We start from the raw sequence: 18,642 nt of genomic DNA, 5'->3' as shown, positions 1-18,642 counted from the left end.
ATACGGACATCGATAAGGACTTCCATCAATACGGACATCGATAAGGACTTCCGTCAATACGGACATCGATAGGGACTTCTGTCAATACGGACATCGATAGGGACTTCCGTCAATACGGACATCGATAAGGACTTCCATCAATACGGACATCGATAAGGACTTCCGTCAATACGGACATCGATAGGGACTAAGCCTTTCTGTCATTCTCGACATCTTAGGCATCGACCCCGCCACGCATTTTCAATTTAATTAGCTTTGCAAAAAGATATGCATGATTCCACAGAAGAACAAGAAGAAAGCAGAATATTTGCTAAGTGAGGCACGTTGAGTGGAAGGGTAATTTACCAGTACTTCCTGGAATCAAATAACGATGAGGTCATGAGAGAAATGGATTCTGGGGTCTTCAGTGCATTCCCCCAGTGGGCAGTGGCCTGGATTCTCCTTATTGTTAGGAGCTCGCCCACCGTCCGCAGCAGGGAGAGTAACTTCTCCGCTCTGGGGGAAGGAATGGCTCAGGTCAGTAGTTAGGTGCATGTGAGAACATTCCTCAGACCGCTGCTGCCTGGAGAAATTATTTCTACAAGCTTCTTTCTAAAACCTTCCCGCCGGTTTGCGGAAGAAACTAGGAGGTGTGCGTTATATCTTCAGGCAAGAGAGACGGGGCTCAGCTGTACTGAGCGGGTTATGGAAGTGACGTCACCCACCTGCCCGCCCCCCACGAATCCCAGGCAGTATCGAATTCTCCGGAGCGAGTCCGCGAGCGGCCGCGCTCGAATCCCGGGAGGGGCGGGGCGACGTCGCACACGTCACACAGGGGAGAGGTCACATCCCGTGTCAAGGTCATTGACCGAACCGGGATCGACGGGCCCCTTCACATCCGTATGTCTCCCACAGGTGTGCGGGTCACAAGGCGTAAACCTGAAAGACATTGGGCGAAATGTGGAATTTCTTTGACTTGTTTAAGGCCAGCACAGCACCCTTCTCAACCCACTGCCTCGGTCTCCAGCGATTGATCTCGCCGAGCTCTTGTCCCGCGTTAAGGGAAACGGCGCTGGAATCAGACATGTGCACTGCGTTAGAAACTAATTAGTTATCAAAGCCCCCGCTCCATGTTTGATCACAACAAGGTGTTGCATGGCCTCGGGTCTGTGCCGCAGCAGGCGCAGGTGGTACATACCTGAATAAAGGAAGCCTGATTCCTCATCGCAAAGCTCCACTGACCCGTGTTTTAAAACTGGGGGGGTAATCCAATTACCGTGATGAAACAAGTTCAGAAGGAGAAGGGCTTTTAAAAGACTTTGGATTCGGAGAAGGGTTTGATTTCCAAGTCACTTATTGAAACCGTGCAAATAGTGGACGCAGTGCGGTTTAATCTTTCTCGACATGTGACCCAGATTTCTGAACCAGATGTTTCTGACTGAAACGATTCACGTTGCCATTCTGCTGAAAGGAGGTTTCTTCATTTGCACATTTCAATGTCACTCCTATTGACCCTCTTTCTACCATCCTCAGCATCTGTTTAGCTCCAAAATTAGCTCTTAGATTTGTTTTGACCTTGCATCTAAAAATGCCTTGTAATTAATATGCATTGATCAACCGAGCTGAACCCAGCTAGTTGCCCAATGGGAAGGACTGTTTTGTCGTGTAGCTTTTTGCAGTAGGTCACATATGATTCCGTTTTCCAAAACAGCTGTGTAGAATAAAATGAGGAAAAGGAGTGGTCTAAAAACACTCATTAAGCCTGCCTTTGCTCATGGTCCTTCTTTAAACGCACAGCTTGCTGGTGACGTATCATGTTAGCATAGTCAAACACCAGTCTGCTAATTGCACACTTCTCCAACTTTCCCCCTGAACCCACGGGGTGCTGCTGGGACAGGTGGGCACTGCTCTTCAGTGGGACAACACAAGCCTTCAGGCTGAAGAGCGCTATACAAAAAGCAGGCAATTTAATAATAAGGACGATGACTATATGTGGTGATACCTCATCCTTTAAATTAATATTATTTCCTTTTTTTTGTAATAGAGCCACCAGCAGGAATTTGAGGTTTTGGAATGTATCGCCTTTTTCCCTCACAACTACATGTCTCTGGCAGTCTGTTCCAGACTCCCACCACCCTGGGTGTACAGTGTCGTCTCCTTGCTGGGCACTGTAGGTGCCCTTCCCCTTCGTTTCCACTAGCGCCCCCTGGTGCTGAAGCAGTGCGCCGGGTTGACCCGGTGTCTTTGAGGATTTGGGGTACAGTGCTTGAATCAGGTCTCCTCTGTAGTCTTCTCTGTTAGACACAGAAATGTTTAAGGCCCGTCCAGCTGTCAGTGCAGGAGGTGTCTTTGAGGACTGGACCTGCTTCTTCTTCTGTGGAGAGACTCCAGAACAACAATATTGGGTGTTTTTTGTATCATGGTAATAAAAGCTGAGCACAGTAATCTAAATGAGAGCTCACTGCAGTTGGCGTGCAATGTAAACTTGTATCTTTCCTTGATTCACAGTATTATCATGTGCTTTCCTCAGCCTGCGGACACGTTTCCAGTTTCTTCCTGGATGAACATTTTGACTGAAATATTAATTTACTACATCAGTAAATTCCCCCATCGTTGTCTGGAACTTTACCTATTACCTTTACCTATTACATCTCTGATTCCCTACATCTTGTACCTCTTCCATCCTAATGTTACAATACTATATTAGCATGTAGTAAAAAAATCATTAGTAGTAGGATGGCATTATTTTAGCCTCCATGGAAAACATATTCCCTCTCTCAGGGGAAAAAAGGGGGAACTATCCCCTTTTGCATGTGCTTGCGGTTAAATAAACTCCCGTTTCTTTAACAGAATACTTCTAGTTTTGAATCCTTTTCTGGAGTGTTTTTGGCGTCCTTCCCACAGGTTTTTGTCCGACTTCTGCCAGCGATAATGCCGACCAGCCATGATCTGTAAAGAAACAGACGTTTTCAATGCCCGATGGATACTGCTGTTAAAAAGTAGGTTACACCGTCAGGAAATAAACATCCCAATTTATTTTTACGCCAGACCCCGCTGGAAAGTAGCCTAGCTAATCCATTGTCCATGCCGTTGGCACAGACAGGTGGCGCTGTTGCGCTTGCACACACGGGACGGAGAGCCGAAAATTTCCCATTCCCAATTCCCCGTGCCGGCAGTGCGTTAGCATGTGAAAAGACGGGGGCTGATGCATTTGCACTGCCTCCCTGCACTTCCTCCCCAGGACCATTGAAAGTGCGCTGCGGGAGAGAGGTGGGGAGAAAAGTTCAAATCGCGACGAGGGAAAAACTGCCTCAGTGCGCCGACTGGAGCCGGACAGAGAGCCGTCGGCCGCTCACTAGAAAAAGATAAATCGTGCCCCCTTTTTTCCCCCCTTAAACCAGGTATAGCTATTTCTAGGAAGTAGCTTTTAAAAATAAAAACCGCACGCAACGGGACTACACTTGGAGGTTGTGCGCGCTGGTCTGCTCTTTAACATGGTAAGTGTTAAACCTGCGACGGGCTGCGACTGGAAAACCACAGCTGTGGGGCTCCTGCGCTCGCCTGCGGCGTCGCTTCGCTTCGCTTTGCTTTCTGTCCGAAATGCCGGAGCCCCGTGGTTTGGAGATACTGGCTACATGCGCGGTGTCTGGACTGCTTTCTCCTCGGCGCAGGTTGTGAGAGAGATGGAAGTGTTTTCCGATGTTTAGCGACCTCAGGCAAACAGCCGTCGGCGGGGAAAGTGTTCCAAGAACTCCCTGGGTAAGAAAAAAAAACTTGAGGGGGGCAGCTGAGGGTTTGCAATAGGGGGTCGCGGGTTTTCGTCTGCTTTCCGATAACGATTTCGCTCCCGGGTTTGGTTTGTTTGATTGTTGATCGATTGGGTCAGCGCTGTTGACCAGCGGGTTTTCTGCTGTAATGGTCCGTCCGGATCAAATGTGTTTTGTGTGGTTTTTTTCCGCCCCGCTACTAAACCTCAAAGCGGTGGCTCACTCCCGGCGATTTGGTTGACTTCAGTTGCAGTGGCAGGACAGTCGGGTCTAAGTGGCTGCCGCACGCCAGCGGGGTCGTCAACTTGGACGTTTCCAGTGTAAGCCATCACGCCTTCCGCTGCGTGACTGAATGGGTCCCCAATTGCTTGATTAAGGGGTAGTCGAAACGGGTAACGGGGTGGAAGTGCAGAGGGACACCGCTGGTCACCACGCTGTCCCGGTCCAGTGGGCTGCTGTAAGTACGCAGGGGGTTTACAGTTCTAACCCGGAAGACGATTAGCAGCCTCCATCGCGGAACAATAATAAAATTGATATATATAGTCTAATTCAGAAGTGGAAACGGGGGTAGTGATGGGCAGGAGCACACGCCTCCTGGCAGTGGTGCAGATGCACCCCGGCTCCGCGAGGGTCCGGGGGGGGGGGCGACACGTGCACGGTACCTTGTCCGAGTGGACAGCCGGGTCGGGGAAGTGGGTGAGCGCACGGATTGCGCAGCCGGTGGGTGACATCGGGCCGCTTTGCGGGGCGACGTGTGCTTTACCTGTCATTATCTGTCCTTTCCGAACAGCCGGTCCCGTGCACTCGTTGTCGTGAAGGGGGTGACTCTCTTTCACTACTATAAAATTTTGGGGGCGCGACCCAATGCCCCCATAGTATGCCCTCCTGACTAAGAGGAATTTTTAGCAGGCGGGTGGTCTTTCCTTGTTGCCGACGCGCCCAGTCATGTAGACTGAGCACCTAAACAACCCCCCCCCCCCCCCCCCGGTTTTCCCCCCATGGGAAACCTAAGGGATACTGCGCTCTGTGGATCATTTCCTCTTGACCCACGCGTGTCAATCGCGGCTCAGCTCCTGCAACAGGGTTAATCGTCCACAGCGCGGCTTGCTGGTGCTCACCAGACGCGAGTAAAACTCTCTTAAGATCAGGAAGCGATTATGCAAAAACGACTGTATTGTATAGTCGGTGCTATATCGGGAACAGAAAGCAGCTTTGTTTTCTCTCCATTGTTCAGTATACACTGGGGCTCCCAGGAGAGTTGACGTCCAAGACCCCCTCTCCTCCTCTCCTTTCTGTCCCTGTGATTTTAGAAGAAACGTGTTGTTGTTTTTTTTGTCTTCAACTCTACCGACAGCTGTGGGTATGTGCTGAAACAAAACCAGAAAAACACCCGCAGAGCAGCCCCCAGCTCCGACAATAGACTCGCAGGCAAGGGAAATAACTTTCTGTCTTTGTGTAGGAACGGGAGCTGTTAGCACCCACTGCCAGCCCTTGGAGAGGAGCCGATTTCACTGGGCAGCTCAGTGGAGTGAGTAGGTTATGGTACCACATCCACATCTGCTGGGTTCAAGGAAATGTGCAATAGCGTGTTGAGGCTATTTGCAGAGTCACCTGTAAGCCCTGTATTATTCCATTATTACTGAAACACAGTGCTGGTAAATGACTACAGTAATTCCTTGAACTCAAGATATTGCTTTATATCCTGAAGGATTCCAGAAAACTTTACAACCATGGCATGTCTTATTAGTGAATCATAGTATCTATGGGTGTTTCATTGAGCACATGAGCTCATTAATTCTGCACTTCACCATTACATCACTGGCTGTGATCTAGCAGTGCTTCAGGATTTTATGCTTACTCATCCTATTATCCACCTCAACGAAATAGTTTAGATTAAGGCTGACGTCTCTGAAAAAGTGAATTTCAGTGAATGGCCAGGGAGAGGCTGCAGACAAACAGCACTCCAGTGGGTGTAAACAGACTGCAGTGCTTCTTGTGCAGTTTTTCTGATTGCCTCACTGTATGTTGCTGAAAGGATCCGTTTTCTTATGGACTCTTGCTTAGGAATAGCGCTTTTGTGACCCTGAGGTTGGGGTGTCTCTGCTAGCAGTGGGAAAGGCAAGAGTTTGCTTGCTGGCTGAAGAGGTTGACCAGATGGGCCCGGAGCCCGTGGTGCCGTTTAAAAACGGGCTCCTGACCAGTCCCTTCCCTGCCCTTCTGCAGGAAAGTAAAGAAGGGAGCTGTTGGCTCTCTCGATAGCCGCAGGACAAAGGCCGAGAGGGAGCTGTTTTCTGCTCAAATACTGATAGTTTCTTCAGACAACTTTCAGCAGCTGGCCTGAGCAAAGTGCCAGGGCTGAGCCCGTCCTTGTTAGTCAAGGATGAACCATACTGCACCTTTTCCCCAGACGTTCTGAGCACTTCAGAGGCATGGCAGCACGGCACCTAACAGAATATCCCCTTACTTTACCAAACCTGAAACGATTCAGGGAAAAGCTTCCCATTGTACAACTGTATATTCCGTTTTAGGATTTATCAGCGTTTATACAGATTCTACAGACTCTGAATGGTCTTATCACTGCTCCACACTGCTAAACATATGTATATAAAATGCTGCACTGATATATAGAAGTAAAACTTCTACCCCCAGAGGAAACTGTATAGAGATGAAGAATGAAGTGGGAGAGTATAAATGAATCATTATTTTAGACTGTCCCACCTTGTAATGCCTCTATCAGAGAGCTGTCTTCTGGAAAGGGTCTGAAGGTTCACTATTTCCATAAGCCCCTGATCGACACCATTAATCCAAGGGTGTCCACAGAGTGATTCAAAGCCTTTTCCAGGGGGGGTGTTCTCCTAATCAGACGTCTCTCACGCTCATCGGTCAGCGTGATTATTTAAGTCCCTGTGCGTATACAGGTCTGGAAGCTGGAGGGGGTGTTGTATGTCTGCTGTTTTTGCATCCAGATAATATGTTGTGGTCATCTGACCCTGAGCAAGAACATTTGAGACAAGTTGGATGTTAAATTTGATCCTGTGCATGTTCTTGGAACAATACTAGCCTTAGTAGAACTGGTCTTATTATTAATTGCTTATTAGCTCTTTGGGAGGACCTCTGGAGATGTTGTGACAGAGGGACAGTTCAGCGAATTACCGAGGTATCGCTTATGAGAGGCTGACTGTACTTTGTGGCATTCACTCGACTCACCAAGGCAGAATCATGCCTCCCCACCACAAGCCCAGCCGATATAACCTGATAACGCAGAGGGCCGTGTTTCTTGCAGCAGTACTATCTTCTCTCATGCTTATCACAGCTCGGAATTGGCGTCAGCTGATTTCGGCGGCAGTGCGTTCCGTACTTGGTCTTGGCCTGTTCAGCCGAGACAGTGCTTAGCTTGCATCTGCTTAATTAAGTGTTTGAGCTGTATTACAGTTCCATTGATCAACACACGGAAAGCCCTGCCTTGTCACTTCCCCCAGGCCATCTATCCCGCCAGCTACTGTCTGGCACGTTACAGCGCTTGTTGTGATAAAGCTGCAGAGCCCTGCCACTTTAGAATGAGCACCCTGGTGCACACACGCAACAGAAAATAATGTGAGTTACTCCGCTTTCTGCCAGTTACGGCACGGCTAGCTTCTCTTTTTCATGAGCTGTAACAGACCTTAATAATACATTAGAGGGTGATACGAATGTGTTTGTGGTGGCTATGTTGTGCACACATTACCTGTTGTGTCACAACTGTGAGGGCTCACTCGGGGCTGCATTTCCAAACTGCAATGCACTCTGTATCTCGCACATGTGAATTGCTATCATGCTTCTCTTACAACATAATGTAGCAATATGACGATTGTGTATAGGGTATGTATAAGGTTCAGCATGTGAAGGCCAGTATTCTATTTCTTCTGCTGTCTCTGTTGTACCACATTTCCGTTGAGAGTAAAATGTTTGGAATGAGGAAAACAAATTGGGTGTGAAAGTCCCAGGATCCCTGTAGATTATCACAGAGATTTCTTTACAGAAACTTTAGAATCGTGCAATCCACTCCCTGTTGTCAAAAGCATAGATTGCATTTAGGGGTGTCCTCATGTACAGATCAAAGACTCTCTCCTGCAAGTGACTCGTGTCGTGTTTCTAATGCGGGGAAGTGGTTATCCGTTGGTCACCTTGCAACATTGGTGAATTCCATTGCAAGGCTTTGTGACCAACTGACCCTCAAGTATTGGCGGGATCTTCAACTGCGAGTCTCACCCGTTAAACACCAGGCAGGGAGATTGAGTTGTGCATGCATCAGATCTTCTGCAACCCTACCTATGAGCGCGCACACACAAAAATACAATCATTCTAAGAGACGTGCAAGACTTCGAATTAAAGATTTTTGGAGACTGCTTTTTTTCTGTGAAAGCTCATTCCTTCAGAATCTTCCAGCGAGCCTTCCTGAAGGATTTGTGCAGGATATTAGTAGCAGGAGTCTATAAGGATTTTGGCCCCAGAAGGCTGGATGATTTTTATTTTGTGGGATAGAATGGAGATGCCAAGGTTTGTTGGGTGCTGGGGGGTTTTAAGGAGAGGCTTGTGTTTTTTTGGAATAAGGAGATTCTCATGCATTTCTGTGGCTCTGAGGACTCTGGGAGTGTTTGAAGCTGTGATGAGGGAGCCCTGGAATGCTGGCTGAGGGCTGGCACGTGGTGAGATAATTGGTGTATGTTCCCTAGGGAGAGGTCTGGGCTGGGGGTTGCCTGCTGCCAATTGTCAGCTAGCCTGCTCAATTGTCATCACTTCCTGGTTTGGGGTGGGGGGGGGGTCAGTCAGGGCGCAGTTTGTTTTTTTGGGTGGGCTGTCCTACCCCGGCCACCCTCCCCAGCCTAGCCCCTCAACCTGTGCGCTGACCGATCCCAGCGTTGTGGTTTGTGCAACCTGTTGTCAATTTTTCTGCGTTCCTTCCCTCTCCGGACGAACCCCCGCGTCGCTGTGTTCCTTTGATTCACAAAACAACATTGGGAACAAAAGGGGGCGGCAGCATTCTCCCCCACCGCCCAGCTGTAACCTAGAAACCGGTGGCCTGCTGCAGAGATCGCTGACCTGCCTGATAACAGGATGGCCTTTCTAAAGCAGGATGAGTCCGAGCACGGCCTCCAGGCGTCGCAGATCTTTCTCAGTCCACTGGTGGTGGAGCAGCTCACGCAGAGCGAGCTTCTTCTCAAGCAGCACTTTTTACACCCTTCTGGGTGGAGTGCTGTACGTACCGTGCACGCAGACCACCTTCAGGTTTTTGGTGGCTGTTTTTTTTTCCTGCAACACACGCGTGTGTATCCATTCTGCAGCCCTGTCAGCTAAACCGCATGGTCGTCTTTCAAGCTTCTTCACTCTTTGGCACATAACTGTGCTTCTAACGTTTTCGCAATTGTGAGCATCTGAGAAAAGCAAGTCCGTTCGGAATCTGTGCGTTGGGACAAAGGGGTATTGTTTTTTCTGTTGCTGACTTTCCTACACCCTTAAAATCGAGCTGCAGTTGTGGTCATTTGAGAGCTTAAGCTCTCTTGAGCAAGGAAGGAAAGAAGCAGAGCAAATCGTGCACCTTCAGATGTAAAAAAACTAACTCTGTGTCACAACCTGTTGTTTTATTGAACCTCTCAAATTGCCTTTGGTTAGCGATTCTGCACAGGAGAGAGATGTTTCTGCCCAATGTATGTCTGGGTTCTGAGGTACTGTTACTCATATTGGGTGGGGATGAAGAGGGTGTTCCTTTTAACCGGAACTCTTTAGACAGTGTTGACAGGAATACTAAGCAGCATGTTTTTAAGAAGCTGGGGTGCTGGATTGTTTTCCACAAATTCTGCAGCACCAGGGAGTTAAATGAAAGCCCCATTTTTTTTCTGGTGGGGCACTTCAGCTGACTTACCACTGTTGACTCATGTGTTGAAAGAAACTATCATTTAAAAAGATAGTGAAAACCCTTTGTGTTAGCTAATAAAAGTGGTGCATTACCTAATTAAAACGAGGGTGTGTTTAAAAAAAATCAAGCAAGCCTACTTGGCTTATGTGGTCTATATAGCTGCTCTATAGATCTCTCACGGTTTTAATTGAATTGCCATGTTCTGTTGTGCCAGACATCAGTTTTTAATCCTACACCTGCAGGTGTTTCTGCACAAAGGCCTGCTCTTATTGTGTGAGCAGAGTCGATACAATGGAGGGTACAGGAGTACCCCGGAGCCTGAAACAAGGGCTCACTGTTTGAACGTCACAGTACCTGCCCTGCTGGCAAAGAGATGGGTAATCAACACCTGCTTGCGTACGAGACGGTATAGACCAGGAGATTTCTTTTCAAGGGATGGTGGAGGCTTGAGGCGAAACTTACTGAACAGCATCTGTTTGGTGGGGGGAAGCCCTGAAAGGGCAGGCGGGGAGAGATTGTTCTGCGCATTTTTCGAATGTGTGAAGTGCTTTGGGCAGGTACTGTGTGTAATTACAATCCGGAGAGCACAAGTTTCCCAGGCTGAGCAATCTCTCTGTTGTAAAGACACATGTTTCTGCTGGATCTCCATCCACTGGGAGGGGATATCTCGGCCTGCCTGTCACCCTCTCCTGCTCCTCCCTGGCACTCCGTATCCAGTGTGCATTTTTTGATGATGACGGGGGATTAATAAGGAGGTGTGTTCCATTTCCCGTGCGTGTCTGCTGCACCTGTGCATATTTGGTTTTGCAAGGACTAGTACTCTGGGTTTCTCAACTTTACTGGCACCTCGATATAAGACAAAATAATTTGCATCTAAGACAGTCAGTCATCATACTGTAAGTGAGACTGATCGCAAACTGTTGGGAATGGTACAGCCATCTCACTTCACATGGAGACCTGTCATATCTTGAACTGATTCCTTGTTTGATGGACTGAAATATTTTCTTTTTTTACTATTTTATTTATGCTTCTGATGAAAAAAGACAGCCTGAATTGTTTTTGTTCCTATTAATCCTGCGTAAAAAGAAGTCTTGCAAAGAAAGTAATAACTTGTCTGGGAGAATGACCTGTTAGGCAGAAGCTTTCTTTGTTAGAAGAATAAATATATCTTAAAATTGTTTTTTTTTCTTTCTGGATTACTGCAATGGATTGTTGTAATGCGCAAAAGTCTTCATACAGAGGCTAACCGAAGTTCTAAAAATAGACTCCGTAATTATAGAAATGTTTAGCACCACACAGTAACACAGGTTTGTTTTTTTACAAGTATCTAAAGCAGAGTGAGGCTTTGACATTTTCCCCAAATTGAATTTGCTCTGTAAGAAGTACCTCTAAAAGATTAGTTGCTACAGATCTTATTGGTTTTGAAATCTGTAAACTCTGTTGATCGGCCTTATCATGGAGGTAATATTTTGTCTTAAACAGCACGTACAGTAAGCACAAACTAGAGCAGACACCAACAAGGGTGTCTAAACCTTGTGCATCAATGCAGAGACTTGTGTCCATACAGAACAGGAGGAAGCATTGTAGAAGGATTCTCAGTGATTTTACAGTGTTTATGCTAAGTTCACACAGTAAAGATATGATTTAGGTGAAGAATTAAGTTGAAAAGCCAACAAAACAATGTCTTTCCAGCACTGGAAGTGAAGACCATTGATCAATGGAACGGTTGCGTTAGTTTTGCTTTAGCCCATCTTAGCAAGCAGTGCATGAGCACATTTTCAAAATCGTCCAAATGAAATTACGTTGGGTTCACACCCCGTAGTCAGCTAGTGGCAGCTTCTGTCTTCTCCTGTCGATCTGTGTGCCTCTGGAGATGGCAGATGGCAGACCTGTGTGAATTTCCTGGTTAAGAGTCTGGTCACTGAAATGGTCTTTTCCCTGGAGATCGGAGCTAATGGGCACTCTAATCTCCTGTCCCTCGCGGACCAGTGAGTGACGCACAGCTGATGTCTCCTCTCCTGCGAGTCCTGTAGCTGATCTTCGGGGGGGGGGAAGCTCCATCGACCATGTTTTTATTAATTAAACCTGATGCATTGGTCATTTGCGTCAAGAATTTAATTTACTTTTCAGTTTTTTTTTTATTTATTTGTCTTGGTTGCCTCTCCTCTGAGAAGCTTTTTTTAATCGCTGAGAAAAGGTGCTGAGACTCAGAACACACTTCCTGAGCAGACCAGACCAAGGATCTGTGCTGCTGTATTTTTGCATAGAGCTGTAGCCCCTTATTTTTGTACCTTTCTCTTTTGTCCTCAATAAACAGTCTAGGTGCCAGGAGACCCCTGGAGTCCTGGTGCTGGAGGGCCACCATGTCTTCTAGTTTTAATGTCTTCCTGGGCTCCTAGTGTCTTAATTCAAATCACTCATTCACTTAATTAGTCTGTATTACCACTGTTTCAAGGTCTTCAGCCATCAAGTATTTTGTATAAAAGGTTTTTGTATAAAACCCGATTGACTGCACCCCTCCAGAACCAGGAGTGAATCCTGCTGCCCTTGGCTGTTGAAACCACTGGCTAAAATCAGTCTTCCTGAAGTGCAACGCTACAGTATTTAATTTAATCAATTGTTGTGGTCGTACTGTCACGTACAGTGTGATGATGTAATGGCATAATTACAGTGTGTATTGCAGCAGGATCAAACATTCAGATTTCTGTTGTGTGATCTGCAGAAGTACCATATTGTCAATTACACTGCAGAATTAATTAAAATTGGGTTTACCCTCTACAAGTGACCTCTGGGGTGTACCTAATGTTCCAGACATTGATACCATGTAAAGACATGATACCACGTAACTTGATACCATGGCGTGATTCAGTGTGCCTTGTAGCAGCCCTCTATCGCCTCTCTCAAGAATCTCACTGGCTTTTTGTTGTGACAAAGCTTCTCAAAACCTTGTCCCATCTACAAAAGTGTTGCGCACGGATGTGTGCGATAATAGAAAACAGCTCAGTAACAAAAAAAGTCAAGTTCTGTGGCTTTTTTATACTGTACGTATTTGTTCCATTATTATTTGGTGTCTTCTGGTTTTCAGTTCAGGTGGAATGCCCTGGGGGAGCTTAGCGTGAAGGGAGCTGGATGGGTGTTTGCGGTGTTGCTTAGTGCTGTGTTATTTGCGGAGTGCAGGTCTGTAGCGAGTCGAGCTCCTTCTGGACTGCTGAGTGCAGCTGCCTGGGCGAGGACAGTCTTGGTGTTGGCTGTGACTGGCAGTGTGTGGCAGTGCTGGTGTTCCTCTTGTCCAGCCCCCTCCTCACCCAAGCCGGCGACGTGATGTGGCTCAGGCCGGCGGGTTGTAATTGCACTGCCCGTGAGAGGCGCACCTCCGTATCCATCCATCCACACGTCATCGAAGCCGCTCGGGTCTGGAGAGACACATGGCAGCCTGAAGACACTGCCGACATGGTCTCGGTGTCTGCCAGTCCATCACAGGGCCCACACACAAGCACGCTGGACAGCTGAGAAATGCCAGTTATTCTAAGCCAGCATGGCTGTGGGTGGTGGGAGCAAACTGAAACATCTGGAAAAACTGCGTGGGGTAGAACATACAGGCTCCACACAGAATGTCTTCCAGCCAAGAACAGAACGCAGGACTCGGGATCTGTGAAGCAACTGTGCTCGCCTCCATGCCGAAAAAAAGCTCAGAACTTATTGTAATATATTACCAGAGCACTGATACAGTCTTGGCAACCTGGTTGGAACAGACTTCTGCTATTGCTTAATTGCGTGTTTCACTAGACTCCTCATACTTGAATGGTTATGATCAGGTAGTAGTGTTAATGGCTCACTGTGTCGTTTGCAACCCTCGAGCTATAATGTCGCAAACCTGAGTTTGGCAAGTGTGCGCGTCGGCGGTTTTAAAGTTGAGCTGTGAGGGTGTGCGGCAGGAGGACGCCGCCGGCAGGGAGCAGCCCCTCTCTCTGGACCTCGGGGCTTCGGAACGGAGATGTCTGCCCTCTTTGTTAATAATCCCAGCAGCCCGGCCGCACCAGCTGGCTCCTGAGGCTGTTTGTCGGCGCAGGCTGGTGGTGGCGCGGGGGTTAATTGGCGCGATGAATGGAAGTGGAGGCTCCTGGCCCCCAGTCGGCAGGGGGTCTGCCTGCTCTGACACAGCTGCAACGAGGCAGCCCCCCAAAAATAAGCTGCTAATTGAATTATTTTAAAAGTCCTTCATTAGGACAAGCTTGTTCTCTCTCTCGTGTGGTGGATCTTGTTTTTCTCAGGTCACAAGGCGGCCACTCGGATTCCCACTGCAGCATTCATTATGGAGCAATTACTGGCGAAGCCGACGGAAAGGTTAAAAGTGCGATATATCTGTCCAGGGGGCAGCTGGGAATGTATGTGTACCTGCAAAATGTGTGAACGTGGTTTTCCAAGTTGTTGTTTGTTTTTTCTCCCAAAACTCGTGGAAGTGCGCAAAGATTTTGTTTCATTTGTTTCATTCCAAACCTGGATCGCTTCTTGGTGATTTTTCATTGAGTTGCCCCAATCTCTCACTCAGAATGGGTGCTGGACCATCAGGGACTGGTACACAGTAGCAGCACATGAGACTTGCTGGGCACAGGTAGCTTTCAGCAATGCCACCGAGAGCTTTCCGATCCGTCACGGCATGTCAAATGGCAAATGGCTCCGTCAGGCTGATGTGTTGGAGGAGGCAGTGCATTGCGTTGCAGGTGCTGTAGCAGTAAGTCAAGTTGATTAGCAATCCGCGATCCCAGTTCATGAGGGATGCTTTAATTTCACGCTAGACTTTTGTCTCGTAATTAAAAGCCAGGTTCTGTTGCACTTTCAGGTTTGTGTGGGGGTTTGTGCTGAGGTTACCTTTTGGTTAATCCGAAAGTGTAGTGATGGAGCATTTTAAGAAAACACTTCTGTCCTGCATTGTTTTGTAAGGGTGGGGCAGGATCTGATTAAAGATGTGCAGCCCAAGCTCCTACTGGGCAACTTGTGTTTGAATTTATCTTCTGGTGGGATGGAGGACGGGTGTTCTGTGTGAATTTCATTGCTTTTTTAATCCGTTTCCTCTTTGCTCTTTAACCCTTCAGAATCTCTAAAGACACTTTAAAGGGGCTTCACACACTGTCGTGTATAAATGTGTTTTTAAACTAATTACTGGCTTTGCAAATACATTTTGCTTCTGCTCTGGTGCTGTAGATAAGAGGAGGCACTGCTCATCAAACGCAGCACTGCGTTTTACAAAGCCGGAGAGTGTACCTTTCGGTCGTGGACATGAATAACTGAGCACTAAGGAAGGGGAGAAACAGACCTGAAAGTGCTAAGCAATTTGGAAAGACAGTGGAGATCTCCAGCTGGCAGACGGCACGCGACATTTTCACGCAGGATGTCTCTCCCGCATCTTCAGCAACTGTCGGGATGCGTCAACGCATGTAATCTCCGGTAATTCCTGCGGATGAGGGAGAGCAGTCTGAATCCCAGACCGGCCCTGCCTCTGTCTTTCTGCCACAGAACAATGAGGCTGTTATTGCAGAGGAGAGGGAAGGGCACCCTTTCCACACGCGAGAGATTCAATCAGTAGATTGTAAGCGATGAAAGAGAGATCTTAAGGGGAACAATTGGGCTTTTCCACAAAGAGCAGTGCCCCAGCAACTCCGGAAGGTTATTTGGCGTAGGAGGTTAAGGGTCATTGTCTCTGACTTTGCTAATGTGCGCACACACAGAGTGAAGCAAATGTTAGCTGTTATCGCTGATGTCGGGACTGTCAGTGTTATTGTCTGGAATGAGCCGTTAAGGTTTCTGTTGCTTGATGTACACTGGTGTGCAAGTTTAAGGGCATCTGTACATTTCTATGGATATACGCTACAAATTGAAGTGTACGTATACATATACAGTGTGCGCATGTCCCACTACTGGAGAAGGGCACATCCTGACCAGCTGAGTTCTTAGGACATTTTATTTCACTTGCCGATAAAATTTAAAACTATTGATCAAGACAAGGAGGTAGAACGAAATGTAAACGGAGGGGCTCGGCTTGTTGAACAGCATACGTGAGCTAAAAAACATTTCAGTCCTTCTAGAAAAGCCTGCTGTCCCGATAAACATTGTCCTGCCAGCTCCTAGTCAAGTATATCTCTATATTTACTGTACACGTGGATGTTTCTTGTAAATGCGAGGTGAAAGGATAGCAGGCTTTTGGTGAGGTTAGTCAGCGCTAACATGGATTATGTCACACCCATTAGATGTGGTTTCCCGGTTGCAGACTCCTTACGTGGGAGCTGGCTTGTTTGGGTTTTCTCTGTCTCAGGAGCTGTTGCATTGCAGCACAATGAAGTATGAGTCAAACACAGCCACTTGTGTATCACGGTTGCTTTTTATAGTGACGTGGCTGCTGTCCAGATTCCAGAAATAGCCCTGTTAAGACAGAGGAAGGGTTCGGAGGTACAGTGCCCTCTTCCTCCTCGTGTGGTGTGGTATCGATTGGCTCTCGGGACGGTGATCGGAGCGCGGGGCACCTGATACCTCACCCGCCTGGTGCAGAATGAGTCATGTCTCTGGGCGACTTCCAAGAAGCAGCAGATCACCCGACTGACCCTTTACAATGGGAGCTTTTTGCGAGAGTTTGTCCTTGCAATCCATTTAAAAATTCTCTCTCTCTCTCTGTCGGCTACCTTTTCCGCAACCCTTTTCCCCTTAAAGCCTCTGGGAAACGCGAGATGAATCGTGATTTTACGGCTTTCCGTTTAGATTCACGTGGTAGTTCTGTCCCTCCGCTGCGCAAGGTCATCTTCAGTCCCGCACACAGATGACTTCCTCTCTGCCCAGCTCAGCCTGCTTCTTCTCTTGCTCTCTCTCGTTTCACTTTACTGTAACACAAATCCTTCGCTTTGTGTTGATGGACTTTGTGAAGTCCGTTGCATTGTTGAAATCAGCTCCACCACTTGTCGGTTACCTTGTCAGTGCAACTGGGGAAGACCGGGGAAGCAGACTGCTTAACTATGACGTGTTATAACTTTACACTGTAACTAACTTTTGAGCAAATACCTTTTATGTCTACTAAAAGTTTTGATCCCAAACATGAATCTACCACAATTGCTCATCACTTAGTTCAGTCCAGATGGGAGAGAGAGAGATGTGTCTTAGTAGCCCGATCACCGTGGTTAAATGCAACACTCCATTTCTGAAAAAGTCTGATGAGACTTTTTGTTCCAATGAACATCAGGTCACAGAGGAGAGGAGCGAATCAGTACAGCCTGCTTGGTAATTAGTAGCTAATTGATCCAAAAACCTACGATAGCTTTAGAAGCCAGGGTATCCATTTCAGCAGCTTCACTGGGTAGTTTGTTCCATACTGGGTAAAGTGCCTCTGGTTCTCAGTTTTGAAGGCACTTTCACATAGTCACATGCACTGTCCAATGTGAGGAAATCACTGGATTGGCTTGGTCAGTGCCTTTGAGGAATTTGGATAGTTGGATCAGGTTCCCCTGTTGTCTTCTCTGTTCAAGACTCACAGAGTTCAGTTCCTTCAGCCTGTGGTGGTAGTGCTGGCTGTTGCTGGCAGGAGGAAGTCAATATTTGTAAGTGGTTATACACTGAGTGGTGCTGGGTATTTAGCAAGTTTTTAAGAGAGACCTAAGCCTTAGAAGGCTGGGGTTTTCTGTACAGTAATTGTTCTGCATCTAAAATCATCTAAACATCAGTGAAGAGAGGTATGAAAACCTACCTACCCATGTATACAATGTCGAGAACAAATAACCCAACAACCTTCCAGGTCACCTGCTATGGCAACAGTGTGCTCTTGGTTCCGGTGAGATCACGTTTCATTTCGGAGGCAGAGATTTATGTGATGCAGCTCAGCCAGTAGAGGCCTCCTCCTCTCTGGAGCAGATGGCACCCTGCTGCCCAGAGAGCTTGCTGGTGCCACTCGTAGCTCTGGCGCAAGAGGACAGGACGCGAGAGGCTGGGAGCTTCCCTCGCTCCGCGTCGCAGAGCGGACTGAGCGCGAGAACTGTCCTGGGGTTTGTTTGACACCACGGCCCTGGCTGTCCGCCCGCTGGCGACGGTCTGCGCTCGCCTCTGCTGTTTCGGCTTTGGGGCGACCTATGGTGGGTCAGCGGGCGCTGGGCAGGATTTGTGCATTTAGTTCCTGTTTCTTCCATGCTGCTGTGATTGATTGTTAGTTATTTACCTCAGATAGGGAGGACGGTGAAAATAAATAGCATTTCCAAATTGAAATGTACGGTATTTAATTTCAGTGGCCGATTTTTTTTTTTTAAATGCTTTGACTTCTTGGATGAAGAATAGGGATCAACTCAAGATCCAGCCCTGCCCTCCAGGTGTTCCCTCCTGACGTGATGATACAGTGCGTGATGCAGCACTGTTTTGTTTTATTCGTTCTGAACTCCTGGAGAGAACCCCATTTATTAGAATATCCAGCATGCACAATGTTGTTTTCTTAAAGCGTGAAACCAGTTGAATCTCAGTGGGTGCAAGATGCATCAATCAGTTTCTTCCAGCCCAATCTTTAGCGCTGTAGCCATTAAATGCAGAAATGAACTGGATGCACGCTTGTTTTATTGCAAATTATCTTTCACATTATCTGTGAAATGGGATTCACTGCACACACAGCAGGGAAGTAAATTAAACTCCCTGCTTGATCCGTTTCAGACTTTAATGAGCTCAGGACTCTTTTAAAAGCGCTCTGTAGCTACTGGATATTTTAGATTTGTTTTGAGTGTATTGCTCCTGAAAATATGGGATGGTGATATGGCATTATAGGTGGTACAGTGGCACAGTGGTTGAAACTGCTACCTCACAGCCCTGGAGTCCGGGGTTCGATTGTGCAGTAGGGTGCTATCTGCAGGAAGTCTGCATGTTTTCCCCATGTTTGTCTGGGTTTCCTCCAGCTGCTTGGGGCTCCTCCTGCAGTCCAAAGACAAGCTGGTAGTTTGATTGGCTTCTTGGAAAATTAGCCCTGCTGTGAGTGTGTGTGTTTGTCTG

General features: G+C 47.5%; 1 protein-coding gene across 1 annotated transcript in view; it reads left to right on the top strand.

The window, feature by feature from the left end:
- Window positions 1-3,400: 3,400 nt before the first annotated feature.
- n4bp3 (NEDD4 binding protein 3) overlaps window positions 3,401-18,642 on the top strand; it is a 52,501-nt gene continuing 37,259 nt past the window's right edge. The window contains exon 1 of the mRNA XM_088933488.1: window positions 3,401-3,476. The gene's annotated coding sequence lies outside the window, so the exon portion shown is untranslated. The remainder of the gene's footprint in view (window positions 3,477-18,642) is intronic.

This window comes from Atractosteus spatula, chromosome 14 (genome assembly GCF_055471065.1).
Source record: "Atractosteus spatula isolate fAtrSpa1 chromosome 14, fAtrSpa1.hap1, whole genome shotgun sequence".
Lineage (NCBI taxonomy): Eukaryota > Metazoa > Chordata > Actinopteri > Semionotiformes > Lepisosteidae > Atractosteus > Atractosteus spatula.
Note: the sequence above shows the minus strand (reverse complement) of the source record. Positions and strands in the feature narration are given on the sequence as shown.